Below are 23,410 nucleotides of genomic sequence, written 5' to 3'. Positions count from 1 at the left end.
AGCAGGAAAAGTTTGAAATTTGTGAAGTATCTTCAGAACACCACCATAACGCAAATCACAAAGCGTCACTACAACAGGGCAAGTTAAAGTGTAGCCTGCAGTTTTTCTCTGGAGAATACACAGAATTTTTATTACCAGAAAATGGAAAGTAATGTGATAAAAATAAAAGCTTAGCAAAAACATAGGTTAACTCATCTAAAGAATGACATATAAGACATGGCTGAAAAAGAAAGCAAGCCGGATATTTTTGGAATTATTTTGAAGTCTGTTAAAACCCCTACCTGTTCACCTATGAAGCGCTTTTGCTTAAAATATATATATATATGCTAATGTTCATGTTTAAGACAGTGATGATTGGGCTAAAAAAATTCCTCTTTTGTAAGAACAAAGGAAGAAAGCCTATGCATCATCAGCAATTGTTTCTGAAAGCATTTTCAGAGAGTTACACTGAAGAGAGTTAAGGAAATTCACATATGAAGGGAAAAGCCACATTCTGGATAAATTGCAAAGAAACCCTTTGAATCTGAGAAGCATCCAAATATTTGTATTATTTGGTATTAAAAGGCGAGAGATGTTGCTGAAGCAGCCCACTGTCTGAGGTGGATGCTGCAGTGCACAAGGCGAATCTGGCTCTGGCCAGAAGCCGGGGACAGCGGGACTACCTGCGCTCGACAGAACACCAGCAGCTTCTAGCGCTTCAAAGGCATCCCTAGGCAACTACATTAGGGAAATGGCTGCGCTGCAAGAAGAGAAGACATCCTCTCTGAACAGAGTGTGCAGCACTCCTATCTTAGTTCTGTTTCTCAGGTATGTTTTTAGATGTGGCTGCTTTCCGTTCTCTCATTCCCTCAGTCTGGTCTTAATATTAACAGACAGGCCAGAAGTATGGTATTTACATAATTGCCTATAGGCCATTTCCTAATAGGGAGCTAATGTAACCACTTTGATTTACAGGTTGTAGGAAAAAAATATCACCAATACCATAGGCTGTAACTCTTGAGTATCTGGACAGTGCTTAAAAAAAATAAAATCTTTTTGTGGCTACTACGTATGTAATCTTTTCCAACTCGCTAATAAAGTTATTCACACAAAATGATTCTTGCTTGCAGCAGGTTCAAGTGTGCTGATTATCTTTTCCAACCCTACAAGTTGATCATTCTCTTAATTAGCAGGACCTGAGATGTGTTCAGGTTTGTTTGTTTTTTTTTGAAAAAGAATGGAAATGTGTTTCTTGCCAAGACCACATCACATAATAACAGGCTAGAGAAGAATGAAAGGACCCAGCATGAAAAATACAATCTAATTATCACCAACTGAACAGCTGATAAATGAAACTACAAAGTAAAATACACTAGTTTTGTGTGATGGAAATTAAGGGAGGATGAATTTGTTATGAATATTAAACAAATGAAAATTGGGAGACCTCACCATAAGCGAGACCTCTCATCTCCCTGTCACTGAAAATTCACTGCTCCCACAATAAGCAATCTACCACCCCATCACAAAAAGAGCTAGAAGATCCGACACCCAGCAGCAGAGCTGTTTTGATGTAAAATACAGGAGTCTGTTCAAAATGAAGAGCAGTGCTGTTCTGGAGCTTTATAAATTTATGAGATGATTTTTCCATTTTGCCTGTCCTGCTTATTTGAAGTTTCCAGGGACAGCCGTCACACCATCATGAATGTAACAAACACAAGCATCGGTCTCCTTTTATCAGATGAACTGACAGGACAGTATTTTTAACATACCTGTGATGAGACAGATTTCACAGATAAGCGTAAGTGAAAACGGAGACTAATGCGAGCTAGTGAAAAATCAGTGCTGCCCTTTGGAAAGAATTGTGCATAGGGACATTTAATAAATATTTTTATGTTACTGTTGCTTACTCTGTCAATGTTTCCATTTTGAATCATCACCTTCAGATATTTAAACCTCAACTGAAAAAGCCTGGCTGGACCTGCAAAACTAGCAAGTCAGATCTCAGGGGAAGAATGAAGTCTTTTTTGACCCCCAAAACCAAACACATCCTGAATTTAATATCCTTAGCTACTTTTGAGGTAGAGCTAAAAATCTTGGGGTTTGAATCTTTCTTTTGTTCATATGTAATTGAAGTTAAAAAGTTACCCTATCTCTTCTCTGGTTTAGCGATGTAACTCTGAGATTCCTGCAACACTGATGGGGAAGGCAGCTGGCCTGTTCTGGACAAGAAGCACACAGAACACAGTGCCTCTGCTCCCAGTGCTTTTTCAAAGGTAATTGATACAGCAGTTGAAGTTTGGCAAACTGTTCAGGAATGCACAAAGGAACTGCAGTATAGAAATGTAAAATCATTAAAGGAATATTTTTATGGTTATCTTAAAAATACATTCATGCCATAGCCCATCCCTGTCTTCTGCAGGTACCTGGCTTTATCTACAGCATACATCAATCACACCAGACTCTGCTTCAGTGCCAGCATTTTATGTTCGCTCCTTGTTCTACATGCCAAGCCAAAGAGAAGAAACAAAGGCTGGTGGCACTCCTGGAAAAAAATCTGTTCTGTAGGAATGAACAAGCAGCTTCCTTTCACGCACACCTAGGCCTGCATTCTCTTTGAGTTAATCTATGCAAACACATTTGCAGGGAAGTGTCCCTACAGAAATGTGTGTGGGTACTGCATGTGGGAGAGGAGGTTGATAATAGTTTCAGAAAAATTCTCTCCGATGGTAAATTACTGCGTGGTGGAGAACCAGGCAGGCTGTTGAACAGAGGGGTGTTCAGCTGCCTACAACCTTCCATTGTTATTGAGAAGGTGGCGACTTCCTCGTCACTGAATCTTTCCCCTTATTTTGCTCTTCCTTCCTGATGATAAATGTAGCTATTATTCTAACCAATTCAACATAACTTTTAGAAATTTTATCACTCTTTTAGATTTCACTCAGTGAGTCAAGCGGAAAAAATGTGTTCTCAAGCTGAGAGAAAACCCTCCCATTTCAAACCCCTCAGCCAAGAGCACCTCCCATGCAACATCCTCCAGCTGTTCTCAGAGACGGAAAGAATCCATTCACGTGGCATCCTCGATCAGTTCCCACCTAGGCTGCTCTGGAGCATCTCCAGCAGGAAGGAGATCCACCCAAACCAGCAACCCCTGGCTCTTCCAGGCCTCCTCCCGCACAGCTCACCCAGATCCTCCTTGAACTGCACAAAGCTCTTGATGTTCAGCCTATTAAGATCTTCCTGTGCCAGCAGAGAAATCTATTGCATAGCATTGTTATTCCTGTGCCAGGGCCACCGATTGTCACTTTTACCGGCTAAATAATGGTAATTTGAATACAGCAACAATTATGGGAATCTATTTCCTCAGCTGCACCCATTATCCCTGGTAGATTTACAGTTAGTGCTGTTCTGACAAAGGCTGGATTAAGAAAGAAAAAATTGCTCTGCCAGGCAGCAATGTACAAGGTAACAAACAAAACATCACCTTCCAGTTGTCTAAGAACTTTTTCTCTGAAATGATGACTGTTGTAAACGATTTGTATCTCCTAACCTGCTGAATAAAGACATGCCACAGCAGTACATTTTCCTCAGTAAGAAAGAGTTTGTGGTTAGTATTGCTTTTTAACTTAGTATTTCTGGCCTCTAGTGTCTTACAGAAACCTGAGAGCACAGTAAAGTGCCCCAGCTCTACAGCTTTTGCAAAATAAAGACACAAGAACTGGAACTGTCTTTTTTTCTTGTTCTCCTTAGACATGTCAATGAATTAGAGATCTGCAAGTATATGTGCACATATTCAAACAGAAAGGACCACAGAGTAAGGAGAAGAACAGAGAGAAAAAAACAACAAACAAAACATTAAAAAGAGCACAGTAAATTTTAAAACTTGAAAGTAGTAAAAAAACCATTTTTCTTGTAAGTCCTTTTCGAGCTTCATTTGTCACCACTGCAGATGCTTGGAATTTGCAAGCCCTTCCCTCTTGCCAATCAATGCAGTGGGAGAAATAAAGACAATATACAAGAAACTCTGGCAACAAACCAGACAACCGGTAAATATGGGAAACCAATTAGGGAAAAACCCCTCCAGCCTCTTGAGCAACTGATGCTTTGGCCAAGCTGCAAGCTTTTGGTTGGGAGGCTCCTAGGGCCCGGTCTGACTGTGCTCTCACAAGAGACATAAGGAGCCTTAATGCAGATTTCAGATAGGAACAGTTACGTTAATGATGAACATTTTCTAAAATCCTGCCTTTAACCCTCACAGAAATGAGGACAGAATTATTCTTGGGCAGTAACAGTTCTCCCATTAAAGTTTTAACACAGTCTATGAGACATGGGTGGAATAAATACCTTACCTGGACTGGTAAAGGAGAACAGCTATACCTGTAAGGTTCAGAAAAGTACCACCAATTTTTCTACCAAAAGTAACAGAAAAAATACTGTCAGACCCTTCTCCCTCTCAAAAAGGAACTCAAAAATGTCTGAAAATCTGAATTTTTTAAATTGTAGCAAACAAAAGCACAACACATACAGATTTCCTTTTCTTTATTCATGCCAAATGGAAGACACGTGAAGATATGTCATTTTTGATACATGCAGTTATATTACTACTTTCCATCAGTCTAACTAAACTAAGGAAAATCTAGTGTACACAGGATCAGCCAGGCTTTCAGAAGTGCATGAAGACCTTCTTTTACTCTCTTCCCTCAAAAGACTTCGAATCATCGTCTTGGACTACTAAAGGTGTGATAATTCCCTCCAGGCCCCCCTTCTTAAACCTTCTGATTTTAGTGATTGGTTATGCTTCACCCACTTTGACAAAGGGACAGAGCCTACAGCTGGATAGCTAGGAGAAGCTAGGGTCTTTCTACTCCCACTTCAACTGTAAAAGTAGCACATTTTCATATTCCTGACTAGTACACTGACCTGGTAAATACACAGTACAGGTCTCAAGTATAAGGTAAAAGTATTTTAAATGTTTCATACCCAATTATGAATGGATGAAGGGCAGAGAACAGGATAAGCAAGTAAGAACAGCAAAGAAAAGAAAATGGAAAAAGAAAGGCTTTTGAGGAAATGTCGATGGTTAGCAGAAATGAGCAACCTTCACAGCGTACTACGTGTGTCTTTTTCATATGTTTCAGAAGTCACGGAAATTACTCACCATGTAACTAAAAACAGGTACAGAGATGCTTCTACAGCCTGTTCTGAATTGCAGTTTTGCTAGGCGTTTAGTAGGAAGATGCTCACTAACAGAGTAATAGCAAAATCTGATTTAGTTTTTCAATGATGACAAGATGGGATAAATCCTCAGGAAGAAATTTCAACTACAAGTAAACCATCAGATACTAAAATTCCAACTTCTTGCTAATAAATGAAACTCAGTTACAGATTCATCCCATGTTTGGCTCTTGTAAGATTATTCTATTTGAACTCTGGTAGTAGTAAAACAATATCCTCTACAATGTGTAAAAATTATCTTATGATACTGTATTAGGGAAAAAAAAAAGATGTCACAAAATTAGTTACCACATAAGTTTGAAGCATTTCATCCATTCTAACACCAATGGTTGGCTTTGCAAAACCTTCTGCAGCTGCTGGCAATAAATCTGCCGAAACTTCTTACTTCTCCAGACACATCCACTTCACCCCCTTCTCTTCATGACTGCTGGTCAGGACAGCAACATTTTCTGTGAAAGACAAACAATTATGTTATTTCAAACAAATTTCAAATGTGATTTATTGTTAATTTTCCTTCTTTGGTCATCTCCTCATCTCTTAATTGATACAAGAACCACATAAAAAGACACATAAATTCTTTTAAGAATTCTGGCTTCACAGCTGGCACACCAGACTCTTCCTCCTCCTTAGCATTCAGATTTCTTTTCTGAACCCTAGAAGCACACTGCTGCAGTCTCCTTTTAACTCCTTTTAATTTTATCTGCTATATAGCCACTCTACCGGCTTTGCAGTAAAAGCATGGGCTGGAGCACACACACTGAAGAACAGCCTGTAGAAGCTAGCTTATATAATTGAGGAGTTTTCCTAGAAAAAGGAACAGGCAATCTTAGAAATTTTCTTATTTTTAATTATGATTTCCAAACAAAACATAAATAATAAGCAAGGAAAAAAAATTAAGAAAACCAGCTACATTTTACATCTCTTAACAGAACCACAGCACACAGATTTATGTCACTTAGGTTTGCACAGAAGCAGTTCATGGTGGTTAGACCTTCATTCCAGTAACTTACTCAAATAAATAACTTTCACCTTAACCCAGCATAACTCAACAGAGACATTTATAGGCACGTCATGTCCTAATAGAGTGGCAGAGAAGTATTTGTTGGTTTTCTGACAGTGTCCAAGCTGTGCCTTGAACATTCCCAGAGGTCTTTTAAGTTATCAAGGAGACAGTACTGTCCAGTTCTTTTTGGGTTTTGTTTGGGGGTTGATCTTTTTTAATCCTTCCCCCCAGTATCGTGCTACTGTGACTTTAAGTATGAACACATTTGTGAATGATGAAGTTGGTGGAAGGAAAGTGAACGCAAACATCCAGAGAAATTATTCATCTTATGAAAGCCACAGATAACATGGAGCAAAGCGCTTTATAACTTCTATGAAACAAAGATAGCACCGATGAACGTAAGTGAAAGCATCAAATGCTGAGCAGCATAAGCAAAATGCCTTCACAACAGTTCTCACAACAAAAACATTTTTTTAGGACATGCGAAAGGAAGATACTGATGCAGCTTTGCAGATAAGCAACAACAGGTGAGATGAGTAAGAGCCATCATAACAGAAAACACACATTATGTGCTTAAAAATGTAATTAATGAGAAGGGTGAAAGCTCTCCTAATGAAGACAGATAAAGGAATAGCCGCTAATTTAGTCTTAAACTTTAACTTGTGGCTCAGCATCTAAATGGAGATATTGGAGGTAAGTCAAGAGCTTACTCTGGATGGAAAAGATTTAATGTTCTCCTCCCAACCTGTTTGAGAGTTACCACCCAATTCCGTTTTGCAGATGGGTTTAGCCAAAAATATGTAGGGGAAGAACAGAAAGAACAGAGCCCTGCAAAGCCTCCAGGAGGAGCGGTGAGAGAATACCACAGTCCTTAGTTGTTTGAGAACCTCACTCAGCAGCAAAAATTTTTTCATATTATGGAGTTCTTTGAATTAAGAAAAACACAGCCCTGAAGAACAGTGAAATCAGGAAACACTTCATGGCATGGAATGGCTGCATTGGACATATTTAAAGTGTCTCAATAAGGTATTGTGTTTGTGTAAAATCTTAACGCCTTTGAGAATATTTTTTTCCTGGCTAGAAGAGCAAGGGACTGGGAACTTTGTGGACTTAGGCAGCATGCTCAGTTTAAAGATGCTGGTGAGGGGAGGAGACCGGATTTCTCCTCGTTTAGTACTCGAGGTGGCCATGGCTCCACCAGCCTGCAGTACTGTGTTCTCAAATGATAGGCACCTCTGGGCACATCTCTACAGGAAACACCAAGACGGGAAAACATTGCCATAGCTGTATCTGTGTCTAATATAAAATAGATATAGTAGTTAATGTATGGCAATACTAAAATTCACCAAGGGCAAGCAGGTAATGTACATAACATCCTCCCGGTTGTCAGGACTGTTATCCCAGGAACTTAATCTAAATTAAAACCAAAACTAATAAAATCTTAACAAAACCAAATGCAGTTATGTTTCTAACTGTGAAACTTCTTTAAATGTAGATAAGCTGGAATACTATAATAAAATACCAACATTTACATCCATTTTCTAATTTCAGCTGCACATAAGCATTTTACTTCTGTTATGAAATTCTGCAGACTTTGCACAGGGGTTTGCTTTGCCATTTGCCTTTCCTTGCAGAATCCCACTCGAACAGCTCTGGCACAGCTGGAGATGGCACAGATTCACTGCCACAGCTTTATATAAATCAAGTGTTCCTGCGGCTTATGAAGAACACTTCAGTGTCTTTTAAAGCTGCCATTCCATTGTATTTTATATGTGCCACAGAAAACATTTTACCTCCATCATAAGCATATTGCATATTAAAAGGTAGATAAGCCAACGAGTGGCATGGAGATCATATATAAAGTTGTTATTGTACTCACAACAGTACAGACTTAAAAAATGCAATTCAGTACTCAAAAAGAAAAGGATCAAACCCTGGCACAAACCCTGACCACTCTATATGCACTTACGTTTCAGTGCTCAGTACTATAGATTAATTTACAACATTTTAAGTTAATTGATAAAGATGTCATTAAATCCTTCCTTTTGGCTGCTGCTCTATATTTATTAGAAAACTAACATGGATGGAGGAAATGAAGATGTAAAAAATGAAGATGTAGATAAATCCCTCCCTATTTTTTTTCTTGGCTTCCCACAGAGGCTGCAGGCAGTAGAAATTCAGTATGAAAAGAGCTGCCATGTGACTCAGTCCCACACAAGCTGTCCTCACAAAACAAAGAGCAAGGAATGCTAACCAAATGAATCACAAACCATTTCTGCAAAACATTCCCTGCTTTCTAGCAACTGCCAAGGCTGGGAGCTGTCCCATCAATTGCAGTGACAGCCCATGAATAAAAGGGCACCTAATTACAAGATTAGTAACAGGAAGTCTACATTTCAAAAACCACCATACAAGTTATGATTGCTTACTGCATAAGGAGGCAAAAACTGAAGCAAATCCACAAGGAAACAAAGCCATGACTGGGGAAATATTTTTCCTATTAACATTGACTGCAAGTGAACTTTGCATGGGCTGTGAATGACTTTAGCATTCTGTGCGTTGCCTGATTTTTATCATAGGAACTACTCTTTGCTTTCAGATGGCTATCAGGCTTGCCAAGCCAGTAGGATTCTGGCAACATTTATGCTGTTTAAAGTATTGGCATGTTGGTATCTTGGACACAAAACCCTGTAAAAATACATAATTATAAATATGCATGATAGGTTATCCTTTCTGCATGATACAGTAAAGAGAGAGGAAACAGATTATTTCCAAATTGACTGTATCAGCAAAGCATAACACAATATCCAAGGGTCAACATCAACAACCAAAGCATTTCATTAAACCATGGGATTTCCTTCAAATGCTATTTCACAGGCCTCCTGCACACAATGCGTGTGTGACAGCTTTGCCAAAGAGGCTGCAAGGATCACCTGGCACAAAATACTCATCTGAAGGCAAGGATTCCTAGACCTCCCTCTGAAGCGCGAGGGGATACTGCTGTAAGTTATTACTGTACCCGTGGAAAGACTGCTCGGGTGATGGTGTTTGAAAGTGGCATTACCTAACCTCTGATCAGGTAATGTATTCCGTTTTCAGAGTAATGACTTCTTCAGTTCAAAATTGTCTCCTTGGGTGAAGAAACACTGTAGACAGACTACATCCACCCTTAAAGGAAGAAGGTACTGAATCAGTCCAGGGAATGTGCCTTCCTTTCCAGATATCCTTGTATTTTTAAGATAAATTCATAGAGGTACCGGTGAGGAGACTCAGAAAAAGGGAGCTTGAAAGTAAAAACTTTTTTAACTTTTAAAAATATTAAATATAGCATGGATATACTGTTTAAGTAGAACTGATTCATGAAGAGAAAGGAAGCACTTAATGACTTGCTCATGCTTAAGGACTCTTAAAAACAAGTATCTGTTACTCATGCATTTGAAGGATTTGCTGCTCCTGAACTCCTGATTTGAAAAGCTTTTGACACCACAAGATGAAGATGCATCCCAAAGGGCTATCGTGTAGGTTGAAATTCAGTGTGCTCTCAGAACACTATTCCTTTCATTGAAGAAAGGAAAGATTAGCAAGAGGAGAAAAAAAAAAAATCAAGACATTAATTGCTCTATTTCTGGAAAGGAGGTGAAAATAAGGTTCTCTGCCCAGAACCACCAGCAGCTATCTATCTTGTGGTCTGATCATCCGGGCACAGGTTAAAACTACATGCTGAATATACATCTACCTACCATTCTGTGACCACATCCAGCTGAGGCAAAACGGATCAGAAAATACTACATCATATAGCTGTAGTAGTGCTAATAAAAAGTTGGAAACAATTCACTGTGATCAAACTGATGTTCTAGAACACAAGCCTGCCAACTGTACCTGAAGTGACATCATCTTGGGAACATATTTTCTTTTACCAAGTAAAATAACTTGCCATGAGCTACCAAGATGAAAAACCAAGGTCAGGATGTTAAACATGGCATGTCTGAATTAAAATGGTTAAAGCCAAAATCCAATTACCCTCGTCCTCCCACCAAAACCCCCCTGTCATGTCAAGACCACCTAGTGATTGAAATCTGAGACCACCAATGACTATCCAGGCCCTTGGCCACATCTTTCCTACTGCAATTTTTCTTCATTAATTTTTGGCCTAAGATTACAGACCTAATATTATTAAATAAGAAAAGAAAGTTAGCAGAAAGAAGATAGAGGGTGCTACTAGTCGTCCATCCTTATGAATGAATGATGTAGTACAAACTTCTTATAGGTTAAAGAAACACATGGTTTATTACAGCTTGGAAGAGCATTTCAAGCTCAGCCAAAAGGAACTTACTACATTCACAAAGAGCTGTCCAGTCCTGTGAGGGAGGCTATGGGATGGAAGACAGGAACAGGAGCAGCACCTGTCAATAAAGCAACTGAAGTCCATAGCATCTTTTTTACTGTTCTTTGCTGTAACAACAAGAAAAATTTCCTATCTCAACAGTTACTGAAAATCTAGGCTTTTACTGGTATTTCACATTCACAAAAATCTTAGGAATATCTGAATGTGGCTTCCTGGAGGAGGACTCTTGGCACAGCAATACAGCAACAGAAGCCTCAGGTAGCAATATAGACATAGGGATACAGGAAGAAGGAAAACTCAGCAATACTATAGCAACAGGAAAAATTGAAAGCAACAATAAAACCCACACCCAACCCCAAACCCTCAAACGGCTGTTTATGCAACTTTCTTTCACAAACTAAACCCAAAACTTGTACTGGGATTACAATTTGAATTTCAATCCACTCCCCACCCACCACCACACTCCTTTGCTGTTTGCCGAGTTTTATTAGAACCATCTGTGAGATCCTCCCCTTCCAGTTCCTTATCTCTGTTAATCTGGCAGCTGCACTTTATCATCTATTTAAAAATCTTTGTTTCAAAGTTGTTGAGACAGAAGGTCTTTGACAGGCTAAAAATTATCTCTAAAATCAACAAAGAAACCACATCATATGCTGGGCTTTACAGATTAAAGGGGAAGAATGGAAGTTGGAGAATATATATATATTTTAATGGGAAGATAAATGAAGGTTTTAGGGATCAAGGAAATTTTTACCAATGCAATTTATCTGACAAAAGCCACAATTTACTGAAGTACTCCAAGTTGCCACTGCAGAATAGTTTCAAGATCATCATTATCATAGATTGACAGAAGCAAAAGAAATGCAGAGAAAATTATTTCCTTACAGCATCTCGTTGGTAAAAAGATAAGCGAGGGGAGTGCTAAGACAAGGAGGAATGTTGCAAAGTATGGTAGCAGAATCTGAGTGATCTTCTTTATACGTTATACAATTATTACAAGTTTTTGAACACAGGATTCTAAAGTCCACGACTTTCTTTTAATAAAAGTGCCTCAGAATCTAATGGTCACTGCAATATCCCATACTCACCTCGCCATAAATCCTGAACACCGTGTGTGTTTGCACACACACGTCTACCCATATGAAACTGTGTCTCTCTACTACATCTTCTGAAAGTGGGTTAACATAGTAGTATCCCAGGCAAGATCCATTCAGCAGTGAGAAGGAAAAAAAAAAAAAAAAAAAAAAAAAAAAGAAAAAGAAGGTACAACATGCTTTGCAGTCCTCTCCTTAGCTCTATTAGCCTGTGCATGCTGATACTTCTTGGGCTTAAATCTTTCTATATAGCCCTCCTAAAACATATTTGTTCTCTTGTATGTACAGATATACATATGACCACCACGCACATCATCATGGTGGGATAACTTCTGCCTGTAGCATTTGGCAGGGCACATCATCACTGATGAAAAATGGCAAAAATCCTTGTGGCTTTAACTTGTTGTGATACTTTTCTCCTCCAAAGTGTTTCTGCAGAAGCATTTGCCTACTTGCATGAGAATGGCACAACCTTAACTTTTGGGGGATTTGCAGAGAAACACTTTTCTTCTAGGTTTCTCCAAATCATCTCATAGAATATTTTTTTAATAAAGAAAATGCACTTAAAGTATGAACACAAAATACTCATATTTTTAATCTTTCAGGAACAGTGCTTCTTTTTGATTTATAATATTATGAACACTTTTTCCTCTGCAAATAAATACTTTGCTCCTCCCATGTTGTTGCTATTTAAAAGGTAAGAAACACAGACAACATTAAACTACCGTCAAATAATGTTTCTATGTGCATAAATTTGAAGAATCTGAGAAGTTAACTGGGCTTTTAAAAATGTCCCCAGTTACCTCAATAGTGGAAATAACTTTCTCCACCTATGCAGAAGAAACTGAATTGCATTCAACTCTATAAATCATATCCGAGATGTGCGCCTTGTTGTCATCTCATTACCTTTCTGATTCTGTTTTATATAACTTAAAGCCCATGTCTTCCCTGAACAAATTCTTAATTCCTTGTTTAAACAAACATGATTGTTTAAAGTTTCTCAAGCATTCAGACTTTGAGAAGACTTCTACAGATTCACACACTGGGATTTGCCATTTTCTTCCCACCCTTTCCTTTCAATCATAATAGAACTTTTTTGGTTTTAAATAAATGTATTAAGCAGTATTTCAAAGTTGTCATGAACAAATCCACTTCTCCCTTGAACTTTATCATAAAATATTAGAAAAATTAAAGATATTTTACTTTTTACAAAAAAGATGCAAATGTAATAATTTGAGTTGACAGATCATGCAAGGCAGACTTTAAAGGTGGTTTCAGAAGCATCAGAAACAGTACTGTCATAACCTAACTTTATAAGTGTTATATGCAAATAAAAATTTTAAAATAAAGTAGACCTGAAAAGATTTACATTAAAAGAAAATCCATTTATTTTTTCAAATAGTAGTATAAAAAAAGTGTTCTCTAATCTCTCAGGAGAATCCATGAAGTAATCACGGAGTGTGTGCATGTATGACCAACTAGGAGGAGAGATTTTTATTAAAATACTTAACGTTACTTTTGTTAGCACATACTTCACTCTAGTGACTTCTTAGCAATTCTGGTAAAAAAGATGATCTCTAGTGAAAGTAAGAACTTTGAACAAAGCCGAAGTTTGAGAGAACAAACCTAAAATGTGTCTTCTCCCTCCCTTCCCTCCCCCCCCCCCTTTTGTATTTGAAAAAATATCATTTGGAAGAAAAATCTCTTACAAACCCTCTTTTCAGGTCACCTTTGATCTTTATAGAATATACACATTTATATAAACTAGAAACAACAACAACAATTTACACCACCACCACCACCCCCCCCCATATATCCCTCTTTCAAGGTATCGTGAATATATGTAGTCAAAATTGCAAACAAAAGGATGCTTGGGACCATAAAAATAAAATTACACCCTGTTGCAAACACAATTTTTCTTGCTGTTGAATACGTAACACTGATTCCCTGGCTTCAATTCAACAAAGAAAGACGTGAAATGGCATTGTATTTCCTGATAGAACTCCAGGGCTGCATCTCAAACCAGCCTACCATTAACATGCTGCCTCCAAGTGCGGCTGCCAGCTTCAAACACCCTCCCCACAGGACCAAACACTCATGGATGCACAACAAAGGTTATCAGAAAATCTTACTGAATTGTGATATGAAGAGAAGCTGGCAGACTGAATGTATGCATGGCATTGTCCTTATGAAATCTGTTCATATAAAATGTTGCAGAATGCATTTCCTGAGAAGAGGCAGAGAGTCTGTTTTAAGCCTGCTGAGTAGGTTAATACCACAGACAAAAGCAAACAGGCAGTCCCTGACATCAGTGTACTTGAAAGAACTTTTGTACAGCTGCAATCTCAGTACCAAAACAAACACAGTATGAACCGTAACACCTCCTTCTTGAGCATATCGCTTTCAAAAGGACAGCAGCTAATGTGGCTCTCTGCAACCCGTTTAACTTGTAGGGATTGACTGTCATGCTGTATGCATAGATACTGGTGATTCATTATGCGGTTTGTTCTTTGCTTTTGCTAAGATGGAGAATCCATCTCTGTTGATCTGGCGTGTCGCTTGAACCAAGTCGCAGACAAGCGAATACATCACCAGCATTTAGAATGTGAAGTAATGGGGCAGGAAACTGGTATATATTTTGACTGACCCTTAGCACAGACTTTATCCGAGCATTCACTAGTTAATTACAAAATTCCTGTAAAAATTCTGGTGCATGGCAATCAAAAAAATCAATAACAATCATATGATGGGAAAAATGTAAAAGCAAAAACCAAAAAGATTTGAGATTGCTATTGGATTAAAAATAGTACACGATTTGGTGTTAAACCAGTACGTTAAAAAAGAGGAGCAATCCTGAATTATGTGGTTTTAGGAATGACCTTGATGGCTCTGTCACAATGGAATCTTGATTTTTCAATCCTGCCCTGTCAAACATGCAGTTTCCCGATTCACTTACACTGAAACTACCCTTCTCTGTGTAGATTGCCACAAAAGTATTTAGCCCAGAAAACTGACTCAGCTTTAACACAAAACATCACTCGAGCCCAGAAAGCCAGCATGCCCCGGGGAGAGAGGGCTCATGGCTGCAAGCGGAGCGCAAACAGCATCCCGGACAAAGCTGGAAAATTCCAGAGACGTGTCGTACTGAGCTCTTCCCACAGCTATGGCCAGACAAAGGAAACTTAATTCGGCAGGAAGCTATAGAGAAATACTTTAGTTGAATTTTTCTAATCACTAAAGTCAGAAATGCAGGCTTTACTTAAATCTTAAGCCACATACACGGGCCATTAGTCAAAATTCCTTTTCTTTTGAATAGTTTTACCAGCTTTGACATTTCCTAATACTATTATTTTAAGTCTGGTCTGGACAAGAATTCACACTGATCTTTAGGAAAATTATTTTCAAGAGACTATGCTAAAATATTGTCCATGTATTGCTATCATTTGGCAAAGTTTTACTTAAAAGCAGGTATTAAGATAAATGAAATGGATCAAAAATGGAGTACTTCCAAGAACATTAAATGATGGTTAAATTAAGCTTGTGACAAGAGCCAATCCACACATTTTGACTTCTCAGTGAAGTACCATTTGAAGTTGCAGTGAGAAAGGCACTAATGTAGTATGTAAATCTAAAGCAAGAAAGTACAGCAGAAAGCAAACTGAATTAGTCAGAATGGCCAGAAGGCAGAGAAACACAACAAATAGTCCTGGCACTGAATTAGCAAGATACTGTCAGAAGATGAACATCAGCTCAGTTAAAATGACCAGAACTGTAGGGTCAGTCAGCAGTATAAGCAGAGCTTGAAGATAGATTAAAATTTACAGTGCTCTGAATATAAATTCTGCTTCAACACCGATAAGTCTAACAAAACTAGGAGTATTTGCTGAATAGCCACCTTAAGGCAAAACAGAACTTGAAGTGAGAGTAACACCCCACAGCAAAGGTCTGAGGGCTTTAGAAAGAGACTTTGAGATTTCTCGCTCTGCTATTTCTCTCCCCTCAAGTATTTTAAGGCACTTTTTCTTGTTCTGACTGCAATTTAAAAATACTGATGGAAATAAACTAGAATTGTAAAAGGGAACCACAAGTAGCGCTTAGTATTTCTGAAATATTGAGACACAGACTAGGCATTGAAATGACACAAAATTCAGCAAGCAAGTTCAAGTTTTTTCCCCAAAGCCATCTGAAATTCTTTTGCATCTGACCTGCACTGTCCTGTCCTCCTTTCTTCAGTGTGCACAATGTGGTATTGCGCTGTTTCAAACCAACAGTTTAACCACTTCACCACGAACTGAACACACCAGGGAAATTCTGGATCACAATCTGAAGCATCTCCATCTTTCAAAACACTGAAGAAAAGGAAGATCATTTCTTTTAACTCTTACTAGAGACAGGTTGGGCATTAAGTGGTTTTGGCAGCTACAGAGATAGAGCTGTATAAACCAGCTGCAACCTGGAAACGATTGGTATCGTGCAATACAGAAACAGGCAAGGGCAGCGGACAATACGCAGCAAGTATTACTCTAGTTCTACCTTGTCATTAGACTAACAATGCTTCTAAAGAGGACAGAGCATTTTCTCAAAAAAACGTATTAGAAGGGCGATACTGAAGTTTAGTATCAAGCTTAATGTGATTGTTACAGCCTTGTATTGGTATATGAACTCATATGAAGAGGGAGAACCTGAGAAGCTTTAATTCTAAACTCTCTTGCCAGAGAAAAATATTTGAAACCTTCAGTTAAAGAAAAACAAGACAAAGTTAAAATAGGGTAGTAAAGTACTATTGAAACAGCAATGAGAAAGGAGTCACTTGATAACACGCATAGCTGAAAACCCATGCCTGAGAAACAGTTCACTGGGAACACACAGAAAGGAGGAAATAGGTAACAGCAGTAATGGGAGAATCCTGGATCAAAAATAAGAACTGCTGCAGGAGAGGAGCAATTTGACAGGTTGGTGAAGACTACAGGGCCAGAGTGACATGGCTCAATTAGATGAAGAAATTGTCTGGGGCGAAATGACCGTAGTGAAGGTTATGCTTCAATAAAAGTTACCAAAGCTACAGAGAATCTGTTAAATGTTCTTCTAGAAAATGATTTTACTGTACGTTAGTTCAGCATAAAATGCCAAATTGGAAAAGCTGAAATAACAAGTCACTTTTTCAATTAGGGACAGAAGCGTCGACTGTCACGGAAAAGTAAGAGTCCTCCATCTGTGCAGGATAAATTATTAACTTACAGTAAGTATTAACGGACCATGATAGAATTCATCTAAGAGATGATGCGATTCAGCTCAATGACATTTGAAATAACAGAGGTAACAAACTGCCAATTAAGCAAAGTTGCCAAATATCAAAGATGTTGAAAAGAAGATCAGAAGGATCACGAATACCCCAAGAAAAGCCCCAGAGAAGACAAAAATTATTTACAAGAAGCGAGCAGCCTAGCAGATCAGACCAAAAGTCCAGCTCATCCATTAGTTTGCTTCTGGCAACAGCCCAGAGCAGAAAGGCATAAACAGCAACGCTTTCTCCAAACCCTCTCCTGATCTCCAGAAATTCGCAGCTTAGAGACTTCCTGAGAAAAAAAATGGTGTCTTTGTACGTGATAGTCTTGTATGGAATTTTCCTTCATAAATTTATCCAATTACCTTTTGAACCCATTTACAATTCCATATCCACAACATCCTGTGGAAGGACATTCCACAGCTTAACAGCTTTGTCTGAAGTACCTTTGTGCGTTTGTTTTGAGCTGCAAGGTTCTTGTCAGAAAAGAAAAAAAGAGAGAGAGAAAACATATTAAGAAACATGTTCCTTTGTATCACCTCTATTTACTTTTTCCTATGCCATTATGATTTGTGATTTCTTTTACAGGCCTCCCTCAACCTAACTTCCAGTTTGAAGTGTCCTGATGTATGTAATCATTCTGAGCGGATGTCCCTCTGTACCTCCAACTCTCCGCCCTGCATTCTTCTTTTGCATTCTTTTCAAGTTAGACTGCATGTCATATTCAGATGCTTTTGAGAAGAGGGTGAAAGAACTTTCAAGCAGGGAGAACAAAGAGACACGCTTAAAGGTAGAGAAAATTTTTCGGGTGGGGAAAAACACATAAAAAATGAATGAAGGTTCACTGTGATGCTACATATTTGCAAGCAACAGAACCATTCAAGCGTTATTAAAAGAATATTTTAAATGGGGAAAAACCCTTTAAGATTTGTAATAGAAATCAAATTATTCTTCTTGCCTTCGTGCTTTACAGACCTGAACTAATTCCTGTGTTCTGTTTCCCCTTCAAATGATCACTTTACTGCCTATAAAGAGACAACCATGCTAGAGGCAGTACACTAATGAGACTTTGTATTCTAGTTTTATTTATGTTTAGCAAGGAAAGAAATAATGGCAGTGAAACAGACTGCAAATGAATGGACAGTGGGCGGTGGTAGAGGAGGATGAAGAATAGAATTGTTTAGGTTGGAAAAGACCTTTAAGATCATCAAGTCCAACCGTTACCCTAATCCTGCCATCCCACCACTAAACCATGTCCCTAAGCACCTCGTCTACCTGTCTTTTAAATACCTCCAGGGATGGGGACTCAACACCTCCCTGGGCAGCCCATTCTAGAGCCTGACAACCCTTCCTGTGAAGAAATTTTTCCTAATGTCTAACCTCTTATACTTTTTAAAGTTTTAAATGTAATACCTGGAACTTTTATTTTCCAGTATTAAAAGCCAACTGGGATCTCTATCACTCACTTCCAAAAGTACAAACTATTCACAAAACATTTGAGGACACGTTTTGATCTAGTACACTGGTCAGTCTCCAAAAAAAGGCTCCCCTCAGACATGGGATGCCCACAGGTCACTATTACCTGCACGGAAACACCACAGAGCAACCTGTTACAGGGAAAGTTGCTCTTAGCTTACTACTACCGGATTGTACGCTAGTGGTACAGTAGGAAACAGCTTGTTGCAACTGGTTTTTAGTAAAGGGAGTATTTAATGAATTCCAGCTGAGGTCGGATAAGGTCACTACAAGTAGAGTCCCCCAGGGGTAAACATCTTGTATGAAGAAAATGCTTCAAGATATACCCACAGCAGGCTCTGCACGCACACATTCAGAGTTTTCCTCTCTTTTGCAAGCTTCTACACAAGGTCCAGTGTGAGTGCAAGAGGCTTGGTAGTTCTAGAGCTTGATATTGCTCATTTGCTGCTACAAAATGCATTCTATTAACATTTCTCAGAAACTGTCCACTTCTAACCTCCAGTGTCTCAAATACCAAAAAGGCTATTATTTAAAGAGTCTATAAGAAAAAAAGAAGAAAAATCCCACAGGAGACACACATGAAATATATTCCACACAGAAATTCTAGGGTATATTTCTTCAGATCAAAAACATGCTCATAAATGCAGTAAATTGCATTAAAAATGCTGGTTTCCGCTACTTAATAAAACCTACCTGCAGGTGTCATTCATGAGAGTATTTTAATTTTTGTAGTCCGCCCAAGCAATCTCAATTTTTTGTTGTTGTTAAGTTGCAGCAAGTAGATTTCAGAATTTTCCAAGAGTAAGATAGAGGAGAGGAAAGAAAGATTTTTCTAGTGCTACTGTATCGCAACTGAGCTGTTCTGCTTAGGAATTCACTTCATAATTGAATTTTGGTGGCTGTAAAATTTTTGCCATCTTCATAAAATCCCTCTAATTTGGCAGAGATATGAGGGTTTGAAAAAAGACCCGTTTTTGCATTTTCAGTAGACTACATGAAGTGTTGAGAAAATGCAATATTTACTAAATATGTTTCAGGACTCTGGGAACTAGGGGAAAAAAGCAGGACAAGACTGGAGGAAACATTAGGTTTCCCACATATGACTGTACTTGAAAATATGCACATAAATGGGAGAAAACCCACCAATATTTGCACACTATGCAATGCTTCCAGTATTTTAAAAATTTTCAGCATATGACTTCATAAACGTAATACTGCTATGAACAGCTACAGTACGTTCGCAGTCAGTGGAAATAAAATGAGTGCATTATGCTGGTGCTCCGCAACATTTGCAGTGGGGAATTCTTCACATCTCTCCGCTGCTCACTCTGCATAAATGTATCAAAGTCTGAGCTGCTGCTCTGCCACAGTTTTCCCACTGTAATCTGCTGCCTATTATTCTCTCAAACCCCATCTGCAGGTCATTTTTCTATCAAATGAGCTGGTTAAAATTCCTTCTCCTTTTTTTCTTTTAAACCTAGGGGAATTTCAAATAGTCCAGCACTAACCGACAGGAATTTATTTTAACCATTTATTTAAAATACCAATGGTTTGGTATCGCTGCATCTTAACAGCTCTGTCTGGCTTCATGCAGTCTCCCTTCACTTCACCTTTTCCAGATACATGTATTAGCTTGCTCGGTTCTGAGAATCATGGCTGGAAGAGTAATTTCCATTATTTTCTTTTAGGCTCAGACCCATTTCCACACAGAATTTTGAGCATTACACAAAATTTGTATAGATAGGAAAGTACGTACCATTGTGAAAATAGCTACTAAACAAGTAATTTTGCAATTTAAGAAATGTGGAGATGATTTTCCTTATGTAAGCAAAGTAAACTAATTATTCCTTGATCTTTGAGAGGAAGACAGTACTTAAGAGTTAAAAATCTGTGTATGCATATCAAACTGAGGTTCTTTTTCCTCTGCAAGATATCACTCTGAATAAAAGCATCCTACTTGTCAGCATTTTCCTCCATGCCAGAAGGCTGAAAAGAACTTGACCTGGATAGGATTGTTTCCTAAACTTTGTTTTTAAAATCATCTAGCAGGCCACTTGGTTTCATGCAGACTGACTAATTTCATGCAGACTGCTGCACATACTGAAACTTTGCATTTAAAAATAAGCTGTTTACTGTATGTTTCTGGTGACTCCAGTTGGAGAACCTCTTTTGTAGGAAACCAACAGAATAAAAAACAGTGGAAAATTGTTGGCTGTAACAGGACTTGCAAGTAATAAAGTTTAATACAGCTTACATCTGCGTGTTATAGAAGAAACGCAAAAGACAGAAGCCATGGGAGCTAATGCTATCACAACACACACCCAGAAAAATATGACCTTAAGAGTGCCGTTACAAAGCTACCTAAGCAAAAGCATCAGGTGTCTGTACTTCATTGCTCTTCACAAACACTTACTTGTGAGTTTCAGAAGTTACGCTTAAGCTAAAGGTTCATACTTCACAGTAAAAATCAATTGCAGAAAGTATCAAGAATATGCATTAGGGTCTTTCCCTCTTTTAGCAAAAAGTCCTTAAGCTACTGTTTTGTAAACCACAAGGAAAGTAATTTTTCCTCTCTGAATTATGAACGATGCACTAGCTTACAGTTGTGTTGCAGCTTGGCTATACGCTGTGTACTACTTAGGTTAAAAAATGATGGGGAAAAACAAGGGCGAAGGAAGACAGAAATTGGAATTATATTTTGATCATTTGACATCAAAGCCAGGAGCTCCTGGGCTAAGATCTGAGCACTAACCTGGCTGTAAGCAAGGAGAGGCAGATGCACGGAGACCACTCCTGCAGCACAGAATAGTAAAAGATGCCGAACAATGGAGAAAACTGTGCCATGAATATTCTCTCATTTATTTCATAGAGATTTAAACCTGAACCGTTTTCTTGATCTGGTTTACCACATGGCCAGAGCATCACCTGCTGTGCAGCAGTTTGCGCACAGGTCATTAAAGCCAACGTGCCCAACAGCCCCCGCCACCCGGACAGAGGGGCATGCTATCTAACCTCCCCTTCCAGAGGAGAGGCCTGGAGCTCAGAGGTGGTCTTGCTCTCCCTTCACAGCAGGGGACAGCACCCATCATGAGACTTCTTCCTCTCATGTGCTAAAGCAGCCTACTGAACAGTGAATTGAATTCTCTGGCACGCAGAAAGAAGGTAAAAGAAATACTCTGTAATAATCCCTTCCTCCTCCACCCTGTTATTCAACAAAACCTCAAATTAAGCATCCTTGTTTGGGTTTCACTTGTTATCTGGACTTCAGAGTTTTTCAATATAACAGCATCCATCTTGGTTTGCTTTCTAACTTCAGAGAAGTTGACTGCAACCTTAATTAGGTTCCTCCTGAGTGTAGTATAATAACATTTTACTAATTTTTACTATTGATTATCATATAAAATCACTCAATTCCAGTAACTTCAGGACTCCTATCAGAGTCTTAGCTTTGTTTCAGCGTTACAGGTGACAGCACAGAAGACAGCCTTCATAACACAAGGCCTACACTGAGATACCTTACACGTACACAATGTTAATGGCATAAACAATGCTCCCTATCTGCGTTACTTGCATCATTAAGAGTGAAGTTACACGATGCTGTTGTTACAGATGAAAGACTGAGGATTCATTCACTCCTTTCCCTGCCTTTCCTGTCAGCTCTGCGGTTCTGCTTCCTCTTCCATGCCCATCAACTCACTAAGACAGCAGAAAACTATCTGCTTTTGCCAGGCTCATGTTCTGCCAAGTGAGTGAGTTAAATCAGCTGACAAAGATCTGAGGTGGTAGCACCACCATGGGTGGGGAGGAAGGGGAAGGGCAGAGTGCTCAGGAACTTCCTTAGCAGCACCAAGCTGCTAGATTGGATTATGTCCTTACAGATAACTTGGCTTTGAGAATACTTTCCGAGTCGCTACATCTATCTTAACTTGATTACCTGCAAGCCATACAGTAGCACAAGCAACTGCGTAGTTGCAAGTTTGTCTCTCGCATTAGAGAAAAATGAAAAGTGGAAAAGCAAATACTTGATCCATAAAGAATCCTTCTCCTCCTCATTTATTCTGACAGACCCAAAGCTGAGTCAATGGAGCAACTTGCTCATAAATATGAACATTGAAAACCTGCTAGTATGGCTCAGTTGGCTGCTCCCAGTATTCCTGGGCTGCATAAAGTTCAGCCAGTGACTGCCACGCTTGTATGTCAAGTACCAACTTCTATGGTGTTCCTGAAAGAGGCTGCAACCTGCAAACCTACTGGCTTACAGAAATTGCATCGGAAACCCCTATTGCAAGCAAAGTAAACTTCAGCTTCGAAGTAGGTTGCCCAAGCCTCATCACCATCGCTTGTATCTGTATGCTTTATTTACTCAATAATACTTTATTGATTTAATTTAACATAGTAAGGAACTGACCTAGGCTAAATCAACCTAAGGTTTTGAAACAAACACAAGGATATGCACTGATAAGTGGCAATCATTTTTAATTAAACCTGATCATGTGGGTTCCCTCCTCCCTCCCATTTACATATTGCCTATTTTTAGGCAAAACCTTAATTTCTAAGCTGTGGCTCCATTATAATTTTTTCAGCAGAAGAACTAAACTCCTACCTTTTCTCCCCCAGCTGTTTGTTCCTGTGCCAGCATAACCACCCAAGACAACATTGCTTTATGCTGGCAGTTGGTCTTTTTTGGCAGGGTTTTCCTTCTCCAGTTGAATTGCTTCCCTGCTTCAGTTCACCACGCGGCTGCACAAACACATGTGCTGGCACAACACAGGATCAGTGCAGAAGTGGAAATGAATGACCAGGAAAGGATGGGAAGCTGGCCTTTACTAGGCTGCAGTGCCACCACAGATGTAAATCCTAGCTTCAACTTGCTTTCTTGTTCTCTACACAAGGTAAGCCAAAGAAACATTAAGAAATTGGAAAGAGCAACAAACTAAAAATGAGGGAGCGATATGGCAATGATGAGTAGGGAGCAGATTCAGAGTAAAATAATTTAA

General features: G+C 38.9%; 1 protein-coding gene across 6 annotated transcripts in view; it reads right to left on the bottom strand.

Annotated features, from left to right (window-relative positions):
• PEAK1 (pseudopodium enriched atypical kinase 1) overlaps positions 1-23,071 on the bottom strand; it is an 80,613-nt gene extending 57,542 nt beyond the window's left edge. For all 6 annotated transcript variants that reach the window (XR_004842655.1, XM_035899427.1, XM_009643929.2 and 3 more), the window contains exons 1-2: positions 23,017-23,071; positions 5,500-5,660 (exon numbers count right to left, since the gene is read on the bottom strand). The gene's annotated coding sequence lies outside the window, so the exon portion shown is untranslated. The remainder of the gene's footprint in view (positions 1-5,499; positions 5,661-23,016) is intronic.
• Positions 23,072-23,410: the final 339 nt, after the last annotated feature.

Source organism: Egretta garzetta, unplaced genomic scaffold (assembly GCF_000687185.1).
Source record: "Egretta garzetta isolate BGI_Z169 unplaced genomic scaffold, ASM68718v1 scaffold287, whole genome shotgun sequence".
NCBI classification, from domain to species: domain Eukaryota; kingdom Metazoa; phylum Chordata; class Aves; order Pelecaniformes; family Ardeidae; genus Egretta; species Egretta garzetta.
Note: the sequence above shows the minus strand (reverse complement) of the source record. Positions and strands in the feature narration are given on the sequence as shown.